This window comes from Ursus arctos, unplaced genomic scaffold (genome assembly GCF_023065955.2).
Source record: "Ursus arctos isolate Adak ecotype North America unplaced genomic scaffold, UrsArc2.0 scaffold_20, whole genome shotgun sequence".
Classification (NCBI taxonomy): domain Eukaryota; kingdom Metazoa; phylum Chordata; class Mammalia; order Carnivora; family Ursidae; genus Ursus; species Ursus arctos.
In genome coordinates this window covers 31,792,587-31,803,880 of record NW_026622875.1, presented here as the reverse complement: position 1 = coordinate 31,803,880, position 11,294 = coordinate 31,792,587, and the positions used below count along the sequence as shown (strand labels likewise).

The 11,294-nt window shown below is 44.2% G+C and overlaps 1 protein-coding gene across 1 annotated transcript in view; it reads left to right on the top strand.

The window, feature by feature from the left end:
* Nucleotides 1-387: 387 nt before the first annotated feature.
* The window catches only part of COLQ (collagen like tail subunit of asymmetric acetylcholinesterase), an 86,947-nt gene continuing 76,040 nt past the window's right edge, over nt 388-11,294 (top strand). Inside the window, exon 1 of the mRNA XM_044383391.3 lies at nt 388-474. The gene's annotated coding sequence lies outside the window, so the exon portion shown is untranslated. The remainder of the gene's footprint in view (nt 475-11,294) is intronic.

Genomic DNA, 11,294 nt, shown 5'->3' with positions numbered 1-11,294 from the left:
AGGGGGAGGGGTGAAATAGGGGATGGGGATTAAGGAGAGAACTTGTCCTGATGAGCACCAGGTGTTGTATGGAATTGTTAAATCACTATATGGTACGCCTGAAACTAATATAACACTGTATGTTAACGAATTAAAATACAAACTTAAAAAATAATAATTAATTTAGAAAAGAAACACCTCTTCTTCCTTTCTTTTATCTGGTGGCCTTTTTCCGGTACTTCCAGAGCAATGCTAAATGATACTGGGGACTCTGGGCATCCACCACTTTTGTTCTAGTGTTTTAGAATCAGCATATATATGGTTTATCTGCTTTCTTCTTCCAGGAGGGGTTCAAAAGATGACAAGAAAATCTCCATACAAAGAGTTACTGAAGCTGCAGGGTTTGAATGTCTTCCCTGAAGGACTTAAAGTCAGAAAAGAATTCCCGGCCTTTCCAAGTTCATCCTTGTGCTTTGTGGACACCTGCAGTAAAAGGTAACTTCTTGGCAAATGAATTAGGGCTAGTTGGGAGCCAGTCAATCATTTGTTGCCTAGGCTGTCTTCCTTCATGGAACCAAGACCAATGACAAGGGCAAACATACTGAGAAACCTGTTCCTCTGTAGTCTTCACCTTCAGTCTCAGACCACGTTCCCCCAGAAAAGTCAGCAGAGGCTGACCTCCTTTCCCCCCACAATGATGTGGATATGGCTGGGGGCGCCAGTGGGGAGGGGCTTTGCATGAGTTTAAACACTCCAAAGGTTTTATTCAGGGGACCACCCCTTGTGAGAGAAAACAGGGAAGGAATAGGAAAAGGCTGGGAGAGCCATCAGACTGCTCTGCAGACCTGACCCTGGGAAGGGAGGGAGGGTTGGGTAGAAGCATCCCCAATGCCTGCATACTGAGGAAGATGTGGCAAAGCTTCCGTCACAGTCCCAGGTCTCCCAGGAACAGGCCCCCTTCGTACCCTGCTGGGCACAGACATTGGAGAGGAGCAGCACAGTGCCTGGGAGATGTGGGCTTGGCTCAGGTCAGGTGATGGATTTCAGACAGCAGCAGCTGGGGATCTTGGCAGTTGGCTCCTCACAGCTACCACAGGCACTTCTGGAGGTCTCTTTGCTGCTGTCTTTAGACTGTTTGGGCTGAAAAATGGGGAGACAAAGTCTGTTCACAGGGCTTAAAATCCAAGGATCAGATCCAAGTCCGTCTGCAGCTTCTTTTTCAGCTTGAGGTCTCAACTGTCCCTCTTGGACAGAGTATGATAAGCCTGAGGTTCCATCCTGGCTCTGCTTTGGTGGTTATACAATCTCTCTAAGTCTCAGTTTCCTCATCTCTAGAATGGGGATAACGTGCTGTTTATAGGAATGCATAGCAAAAAACCTGGCACAAAAGTGCTCCTTGACAGCCATCAGCCCCTCTCCCTTCACTCCCTCTTCATGCTTCAGGCACCCAACCTTCACAGAACAATGGGTCAGGAAAAAGCTAGCTTTGTCCCTCTGTGGAATCTTCTGGTAAGAGAAGTCCCCTCATCTGTATAGTTACTGTGTGCCTTGAACACCTGGGGAACTGACCATAGTCAATATTGAGTTTGGCTGTTTTCCTTCCACACCTCAGCACAGGCCTGCGCCGTCAGTGTAAACTCAGGAAAAGGCACATTCATTTGAGCCAAACTGAATTAGCCAGACCAGTCGGTGGCCGGGAAGTCACGTGCTACTTTCCCAAACCAAATAGAAATTATTTTTAGATTATTCACTGTTTGGTATTATCCATGCCACAGCTCCCTCCCATTAAGGCACATCAGAGAAAATTGGCTTCAGCCAATTAATGGATATTTTGCAAGCCATTTGTCAGTATCGGGCCTCTGTTCTCATTTGTGAAAAGAGTGGTTGAAACTGACCAGCAGTTCTCAATCCTGGCAGCACATGGAAATCACCTGGGGTTCTTAAAAAATCTTGAATCCCAGGCCACACTCTAGCCCAATTATGTCAGAATCTCTCGGGTGGGACCCAGGCACCAGTATTTTTAAAGTTCCCCATGTGATCCCAGTGTGCAGCCCAGCTTGAGAACCAGTGAAAGAAGGTTTCAAAACTTCCTTCCATCTCTAATTCCAGGGACATGACCTTGAAGAGCTACAGTCTATTTCTAATTTAATTCATAAAATAGGAATTCTGAGTGAATATTCCAGCAATTTTGTAATTGTATATTCTTACATTCTCTGCTCAAAATCAGGTTCCTCTTTGGCATCTAGGTCAGTCCATGTTTAAATTCATAATTTTACTTTTTTCCTACATAAATATTTGCTTACTTCATGCATCTGTCATAATGTCTTATTTTCACCTCTTAGTGTATTTGTGGCAAATATATATTTCACAGAATTGGTTAACTTTTATTACTCTGTGATAGAAATCAGCTGTTCTGCTCCAGTTTTTTTTAAGATTTTATGTATTTGTCAGGGAGAGAGAGCGCGCGCGCACAAATAGGGGGAGCAGCAGGCCAAGGGTCCTGGGGTTATGACCTGAGCCGAAGGCAGATGCTTAACCCAGCGTCCCTATTTATTTCTTTTTAAAGATTTTATTTATTTGAGAGAGAGTGCACAAGCAGGGGGTGGGGGGGAGAGGGAGAAGGAGGCTCCCGGCTGAGCAGAGAGCCTGACATGGGGCTTGATCCCAGGACCCCAGGATCATGACCTGAGCCAAAGGCAGACGCTTAACTGAATGAGCCATCCAGGCGTCCCATGAGCTGCACTTCTGCTTGTTATCTTAAGTGTACAGCTTGATGAATTCTTACATAGGTATGCATCCACGTGACCACTGCCAGATTAAGATATATAGCATATCCAGCAACCCAGAGGGCTCCCTCATGCCCTTTGCAGTCAACACTCCATTCCCCAGGGGTAGCTGCTCTCTGACTTCTCAGCGGAGGGTAGCACTCAGTCTCTTCTAAGTGCTTCATCTACCTTAGGTTCACTCCTCTCCTGTTTCCTTCTTCCCTGAGGATGGTCTTGTTTTGGGGGTGGGGTCTTACCCTGCCATTAGGGGAGAGGTCTGCTTCAAACATGACTGGTTCAGTAATCTATTTATGTGTAACAAACCATCCCCTAACTTAGCGGCTAATTACAAGACCTTCTTCTCTCTTGCAGCTTTGCAGGTTGGCGGGGCTCAGTTGAGTCTCTTCCTCTCTCTACCGGTCTTTCTCACGGTTGCCTTCAGATGGCAGCTGGAGCTGGGTCCTCTAGAGGCTCCACTGGGCTGGAAGTTCTGAGTTGCCTTCTTTACTCTGAGAAAGTAAAAATTAGCTCAGGCTGAGAATGTAAAAATCTGCCCAGCCGTTCATCAAGTTGGAATAAGAGACATGGATAAAGGCAGACGCAAAGTTAACAGGACATATTTTATCCAAAGAAACACTGCAACTGGAAATGCCGAACATCCATCCTTCTTATTCATGAGAAACTTTGTTTTCTAAAATCGTAGATTACCAGAAATGTTTATCAGTAAGCATGGCATGCCCAAAGAGCCTTGGTTTGCAATGCAGATGCAGAGTTTCTGGACACAGATTTCTCCATCTATCATAACTTTATAGCATTCCAGGAAATAGGACTTAGAGTCCACTTCATAGTCCCGATCTGATGTCAAGTCCTTTACATGGAGCCTGCTTTGCTTGGAGTCTATCAATCCTGTGATTCAATACTAAAATCATTTATTTGTGTATTCTTAAGTGGTGAATTTTATGGTATGCAAGTTTATGGTCTGTGAAATATGGCATCCCAATTTTTCTAAAAGATAGCCATTGAAAGAATTGGAATGTTATATATGGCTTTAAATCCACTGGCACTTCCTGGGCCAGCCAAGCACAGTATCATCATAATCCCATTGCCTGGCTCCCAGCAGATCTCCATTGGAACAATTTGTAACTGGGCTGGAATACTGAAACTCTCTCATGCACCCCCATCTTTTGTCCTCTACACCCAACTCATCCTCCTTGAGCCCCCTTATCCCTCTTCATATAATACATATATAGTCTCCAAATGCTTTGCATGACAATCGTTGGCTTTTAATGTCACCTTACACTGAGTTTCCTCAATGAACTCTATTTAATAAAATGATTTTTCAATTCAAAAACGAACAAAACACTCAGCTTCATTAATATTCCACCTAAATCCCACCCCTCCCCTGAATCCTATGCTAACTCTACCTTTGGTGAGTCGCCCCACAGTTCCTCTGGACTGTGGCCTGTTTCATTGCAATGAGTCAATAAACCTGACTGTGTCAGACTATAGGTTTGTTCCTGACAGTCCCAAGTTGGTTGGTCTAGGACAGCCCTAGAACCTTGGCACTCCTCCATGTGGTCTGTCTGCACAAGCAGTGTCTTCCCCTCCAGGTCCTTTCCCCTCCAGGGTTTCTTTGTTCAGCAGGGTACCTGGGCTTTTCACATAGCAGCAGACTTCCACCAGGGCATGAGTAAAAGCTACCAGGCTTTCTCAAGACTTTGGCCTGGAACTGTCTGTGTTACTCTCTTGGTTAAAGTGAGTGAGAGGGCCAACCCACAGACAGTGTGGGAGAGGACTACATAGGGCCATGTGGTTTCAGGGAGGGCTGTCTTTGGAGGCCAGCTTCCTCAGCTGGCCTCTCTCCTTATGGCAGTTCCCATCTTGAGGCTTCGTCTGCCTTGGGTTTCAGTGGCAGATGCTGCTCAACTGCAAATTGCATCCACTTTCTGCAAACTGTTGGGGCTCTTCTGTCATCTGCTCAGTCCTTTCCACATCCCTCTGGGGACCTGAGGAGTTTCTCCCTACTATGCTGGGATGTCCAGGCCTCCACAGGCCCCTCTCAGGCCCCTCTGCCTGGACTTCTCCCTCAGACATTGTAATGCAACCGCCAGATGCCATGTGGGACATGGCTTCTCCTTGAGGTCCACGCTCCGGGGAGCTGGGGCCCCCTTCTGCCCAGGGATTCCCCATACCGGGCTGACCTACCCGCCCCCTGAGGAGATGAATGCCACTGACTCAAAGAATGGAGAGCTGTGGGAACACAAGAAAAAAAATATGGAGGAGAAAATGGCTAAACTCTTAATATAGCAGTATAACCTTTTAAAGAAAGCTCCAACGGTGAGGCTGTTCTGTTTTAGGTAGCTATTCATGTTGCATATCAGCATTGTTGTGATCTGGATTTAAGGTAAGGGTAATGATAAGGTGTGTGTAACCCTTAAGAGCTTTCATGCACATAATTTTATTTCATCCTCACAGCAACCTTTTGAAAAGAGTGATTATTATTATTCCTGTGATAAGGAAACAGCCTCAGGGAAATCAAATGACTTTTCCAAAGTCACATATTGTGTGGTTTTATCTTGAAGGGACAATTTTAAAAGAGAAAAGGTTTGAAAGAGAACAAATGGGCCTATGATTTTGAAATGAGAACTTCTGGAATTTTCCATTTTGATTATCTTACAAAATGCTTGACTTAAAATTTAGGGGAAAAAAAATCAGCATGACCTAAAAAACAGTGGCAAAAGTACAAGCAACAACAGTGATGAAGAAATAGATCATAAAGTTTCTATTTAATTCGACATCTGTTGAGTCCCTACCTTGTGCCATTCACTTTATCAACCCTGTATGTGGCAAGATGTGAGCCTCTGGATTGCTTATCTGAGAAGTCATGAGACAAAGTTTCCACCCTGGAACGGCTAATGGGGCCCCTAGACCAAATTTGGGCTACAATTTGACTCCATGAGATTGATAATGAAGAGAATGCAGGTGAGACAGTGTTTTTCAAATTGCAAGAGAGCATGAGGGTGCTGTTTGAGGGATGGAGAAGGAATCAGGGCTGAGTGACAGCCACGTAAGGGATAAATCTAGCTCCTCAGCAATAATAACACGTGGCAACACACTTGACCATGTGCAATTAAGGCTACTCCTCAAATTCCTGTCAACATGGTACTCAACAGAACAGGAGATCATTTTCATAAGATCCAGCAGACATGGGAGAAAAAGAGCTCACCAGAGACTTTGGCTTAGGGGTCTTTGAAAATTGCTTCTCACTAGCTCTTTTAATACTTCTTGACCCTTCCTTTAAACCATTGCATAGTAGACACTTTACATTCATTATTTTTTAAAAGCCATGTTCCATTCTAAATAAAAATAGACCACTGGCTGGCTGGGGATTGGGGGAGAGAGAATGAGAGAGAGAGAGGGGTGTCACCAACAAAAACAATGGTATATATGGCCAATGTCAGAGAAATGACTGCCTGTGCTCTCTTCTAGAATCTTTATGGTTTCATGTCTCACGTTTAGGTCTTTAATCCATTTTGAGTTCATTTTTGTGTGTGGTGCAAGAAAGTGGTCTTTTTCATGTTGTTGTCTGGTTTTCCTAGAGCCATTTGTTGAAGAAACTGTCTTTCCCTCATTGTATATTCTTGCCTCCTTTGTCATAGATTAATTTGACCATATAATCGTGGGCTTATTTCCAACATCTCTATCTGTTCCATTGATCTATGTGTCTGTTTTTGTACCAGTACCATACTGTTTTGATTACTGCAGCTTTGTAGTATATCTTGAAATCTGGAATTATGATACCTCCAGTTTTGTTCCTCTTTCTCAAGATTGTGTTGGCCATTTGGGGTCTTTTGTGGTTCTGTACAAATTTTAGTATTATTCTAGTTCTGTGAAAAATGCTGTTGGTATTTTGGTAGGGTTTGCATTGAATCTGTAGATAGCTTTGAGTAGTATGGACCTTTTAACAATATTAATTCTTCCAAACAATGAGCATGGAATATCTTTCCATTTGTGTCATCTTTAATTTCTTTCATCAGTGTTTTATAGTTTTCAGAGTACAGGTCTTTCCCCTCTTTGGTTAAGTTTATTCTTTTTGGTACAGTTGTAAATGGAGTTGTTTTCTTAATTTCTCTCTCTGTTGCTTCATTGTAGAAATACTACCAATTTCTGGGAATGTATTGTTTTCTTTTTCCTTTTTCTCTGACTGTGTTTATAATTGTACACTGGGACTAACAAGTTTGAGCTAGTTGAATATAAACCATTACAGCTTTCTTTGACAGTGTGACTCAGCTTAGGCAAATAGGGTTGAGATGATCCAGAGAAAAGTAGAACAAATTGGCTATGTATGGAGCCGACTACTAATATAAATGGAAATGCTTTTAGCACATGTTCTTTCCAGGAATCTCCCAGACTGACTGAAATAGGGCAAGAATAAAAATGGAAAATTACTTTAGAAGGTCATTTGCATATTGGATGCTACCACTTATCAGTTGCCTTGAGTTGGTAGAGTTCCTAATTCAAGAACTGTTCAGTCTTAAAAATGGACTTCAAGCTGATATGTAAGGGGGGAGTTGTAAAAGAAATTTGGGGTATATATGAAAGAAAAAAAAAGTAATGAGATGTATTTTTAAATTGTCTTCAATTCAAAATAGATCTTTGAATTTGCAAACCACAGGCCTCTTCCAGAGAATTTCTGCACCAATAAAGTGAAATATAATTACAAACTGGAATCTGAAAATGTGGTTACATATGTTTTTAGGGTGAATGTGCTGTTTAAAGGGAGGGGAGGAACGTGGAAAAGACGAGACCAGAAGAACACTGCCACAAATTAGAATTCTCTAGGGAAGTTATAAATGTGTCCAAAATTCCCCACTGAAATGGTCATCTGGATAATTACGCCCGAATAATTCAATCATTGTAGATACACTCATTTTGCTGACCGAACCCTTAGACCAGTGGTTCTTAAAATGTGGTCCGTTGGGGCGCCTGGGTGGCTCAGTCGTTAAGCGCCTGCCTTCGGCTCAGGGCATGATCCGGAAGTCCTGGGATCGAGCCCCACATCAGACTCCTTCGTTGGGAGCCTGCTTCTTCCTCTCCCACTCCCCCTGCTTCTGTTCTCTCTCTCGCTGGCTGTCTCTCTCTGTGTCAAATAAATAAATAAAATCTTAAAATAAAATAAAATAAGATAAAATAAAATAAAATGTGGTCCGTGGACCAGCAGCCACAGCACCCTGAAATATAATAAGTGCAAATCCCCACCCAACTTCCAAGACCTTCTGAGTCAGAAATAGAAATCCGTGTTTTGACAAACCCTCTGGGTGATCTGGTGCATGCTAAAGTTAGGCCTGTTTACTCCAGATTCGTAAGTTTTTAGTTTTAGGCATCCAAGAGAGGAAACTTGGCCCATTTTTCTCTTGTCCAGGTGTGTATGGACCTCTAGCCTCCGGATCTGTGAGAAAATACATGTGTTGCTGGAGCTCCCCAGTCTGTGGCGGTACGTTACAGCAGCCCTAGCAAGCAAGTACACTCGGTTCCTGCGTTTTCCAGGCAGTGTGTGGAGAATCAGACTGTAATCGAGAGAAGATCAGCATCTTCCTCTCTGAAGACTATTTGATGACATTTATTTCCTGAAGCCAGACCTGGGCAGAACGGGTCCTTCAGTTCCAGGCCAGGTGCTTTAACTGACACAGGAAGCATCTGGCACATCATAGAGAGAGCCTATGGGAGGCAGGTGGGAGCCAAGGCACTCAAGAAGCCACCGATTCAGGGAGGGGCCAGACTATGTGCAAGCTGCCTTACACGTGTCATTTCATTCAAAGTTAACTCGTCTGCAGCTGCAAACTCATGTTTCCCTTGGCAAGAAGCAAGTCTGTTCCAAAGCACTGCGAAGGCAGTCTTGATCCAGTTGGAATTACTCTTGAGGTTTTGGATATACTGCAATGTAGTTTATCTATCTTGTGTGTACCGTGCAAACCAATTCATTAACTTGTTCAACACTTTGAACACCAGCTGTGTATCTGAGTTGACACTTGGGGAATAAAGGGATGAAGCAGTCATGAGCCTTGTGCTCAAGTAGTTAATAATTTACTCAAATAAGATATGGCTAAGTAACATATTACAAGATTGAATACGTAGACCAGAGCTACATTTACATTTGCATATATACTTACACATGTAAGTGTTCTTATTTCTGAAGAGTTTAGATTGCTCCTATTATGTGGCAAGGCATTGTATAAGGCATTTTAGAAGTGGTATATCAAACCCATACTGTTGAAGAGGAGACCTCTCTCCCCACCCTTCCACCCTGGGCCAACCTACTCTAGGTTTATGTCCCCATACTCTCCAGAAGGAAAAGAGTTATTGGTCTGATTAGTCAGAACCCAGGTCATGCATTGGGCCCTTTTGCCTGTGGGCAGCGTCCCTCTACCTTAAAGATCAGCTTTGTGGCAGAGTCACCTGTCTTTTTTCTGTACATGGGATCAGGGGCTTCCTAGGGACTGCTTACCCAGGTCTGGCCTCTGTCCCTCTTCCTTACTCTTGTTCCTGCAGGGGAAGGCAAGCAGAAGCCCAAAGAAGGGCTGGCCATCTTCATTCTTTTGGGGAAGAAAAGGCAATCTTCCGTGGCTTGCAGGCCTAGCCAACATCTTCCAACTCAGCCTTTGCCAGTCTCTGTCTTGGTTGGTTAGGGCAATAAAGTGTTCCTGGGGCTCCTGGGTGGCTCAATTGGTTGAGCTTCCAATTCTTGATCTCAGCTCAGGTCTTGATCTCAGGGTCATGAGTTCGAGCCCCACATTGGGCTCCATGCTGCGTGTGGCACTACTTAAGAAAATAAAAATAAGGTGTTCCTGATTCGCACTTGGCTGCTATCCGGCTTTCATGGAGGCTCCTAGTCAGGAGTCCTGAAGGAAAAGGATGAGTCCTGAGATCTGGCTATTCCTAGTCCAAGGAAACTCAAGGTTAATCGCTTACACTTCATAGAGAAGGAATATTATCTCTATTGAACTCCTGGAGAGTTTCCCCACAGTGAGTGGCAGAGCCAGGATTTGAACCAGCTACTGTCTGACTTTAAACCATAGCTCTTGCCACCAAGCACACTGCCAAGAATGAAAATCAAAGAATACACTAGGGAAGCTCCCGGGGGGGAACACTTTCCTCTTGGCAAATTCTTCACGGAAAGGAAACATTTGAACTTGGGAGAACTGGGAGCATTTGGACATGAAGGGGTGGGAGTTTGGCCTTCCAGGAGGAAAGAAGAGCAGGTATTCTGGAATAGGCTGTCAGGCCAAGGAGAACACAAGGCAAACTGTCCCTGCTAGCAATTCCCAGCATGAGCAGGAGCTGGAACGCTCCTATAAAATATTCTCTAGTAGGGTCACTGTCCAGTCATTCACATTCAGAAGTGACCTTCTGCTATTCTAGGCTGCCAGAATCTGCCTGTGTTTACCACCTAGGCTCAGCTCATTCTGTTTTCCTCTGAGGACTCTGGCCCGTGATGGGCCATGTTTATGCCCACTCTGAGCCCTAGGCCAGAGCAGTTGCCCTCACCTAACTCCTCCTTCCCTAAGGTATTTGGTCCTGGCTCTGGCTTGTGTGGTGTAAAGAACCCAGGCCTTGGGGTATGAAGCCAACTTTGTGCTCTAGCTCTGTGCCCTTGGGCAGGTGACCTAAACTGCCCTATCAGCCCCCGTTTCTTTTTCTGTAACATGGAGATAGTAGCAGCTACCTCGTAGAGTTGCTGTGAGGCTTTACAAAAATAGCATGTACTAGTATAATAGATGCTTAGCGAGCAGGGGCTTGAGTTGGTATTTCCATCCCGTGGGGTCAGAATTGCCTCCAACTCTTTCATGAATCCCTCCTTGAGAACTAATTTCAAAACCCTTCCTTACCTCCTTCATTTCTTTACCTCTTACCACCCTTCATGGAAGCCCTCTTGATTAATTATATCTCTCCATTATTCTGCCTTACGCTGAATACCAGTGGACTTCTATCGTATATGCTTCTTGTCTGTCTGTCTGACTCCCGCCAGAATGTGGGTCCCTGGGGGCAAAAAAATTTTGTACATTTGATTCACGCTGAATCCCCAACTCCTAGGTCTTTGCCTGGGGCACAGTAGGAACTGAGTAAATATTTGTGGAAGGAATGAATGAATCCTCTGACCTCCATCTCACCTTCCTGAATCGTTCTTTTTCTGTTTCCATCTTCTCCGGTTTAGCCTTGTGCCTGTGCTTCCTGAGGACACAGGACAGTGTGTTTGTGAAACAGCACAGTTACGTTCAGTAGCTCTGTATATAAGGAAACAGATAATCACATAATCCAGAACGCGGTGGAAAATTTTTCTCTCTCTAGTGCTTGAAAAAAAAAGTCACCTGTTCTTATCCTAGATTGTATAGGTATACATTTGGCCTTGCTGAAAACCCTTTCTCTGTGGGCTATTTTTAAAGCACGTTCAGACTTGAAGGAGTGGGTTACATAGAGAACACACGGTGGCCCCCCGTTTGTGCAGTTTGTTCCACTATAGCCTGCGGGACGGAGAACCTCCTGGTTACAGGA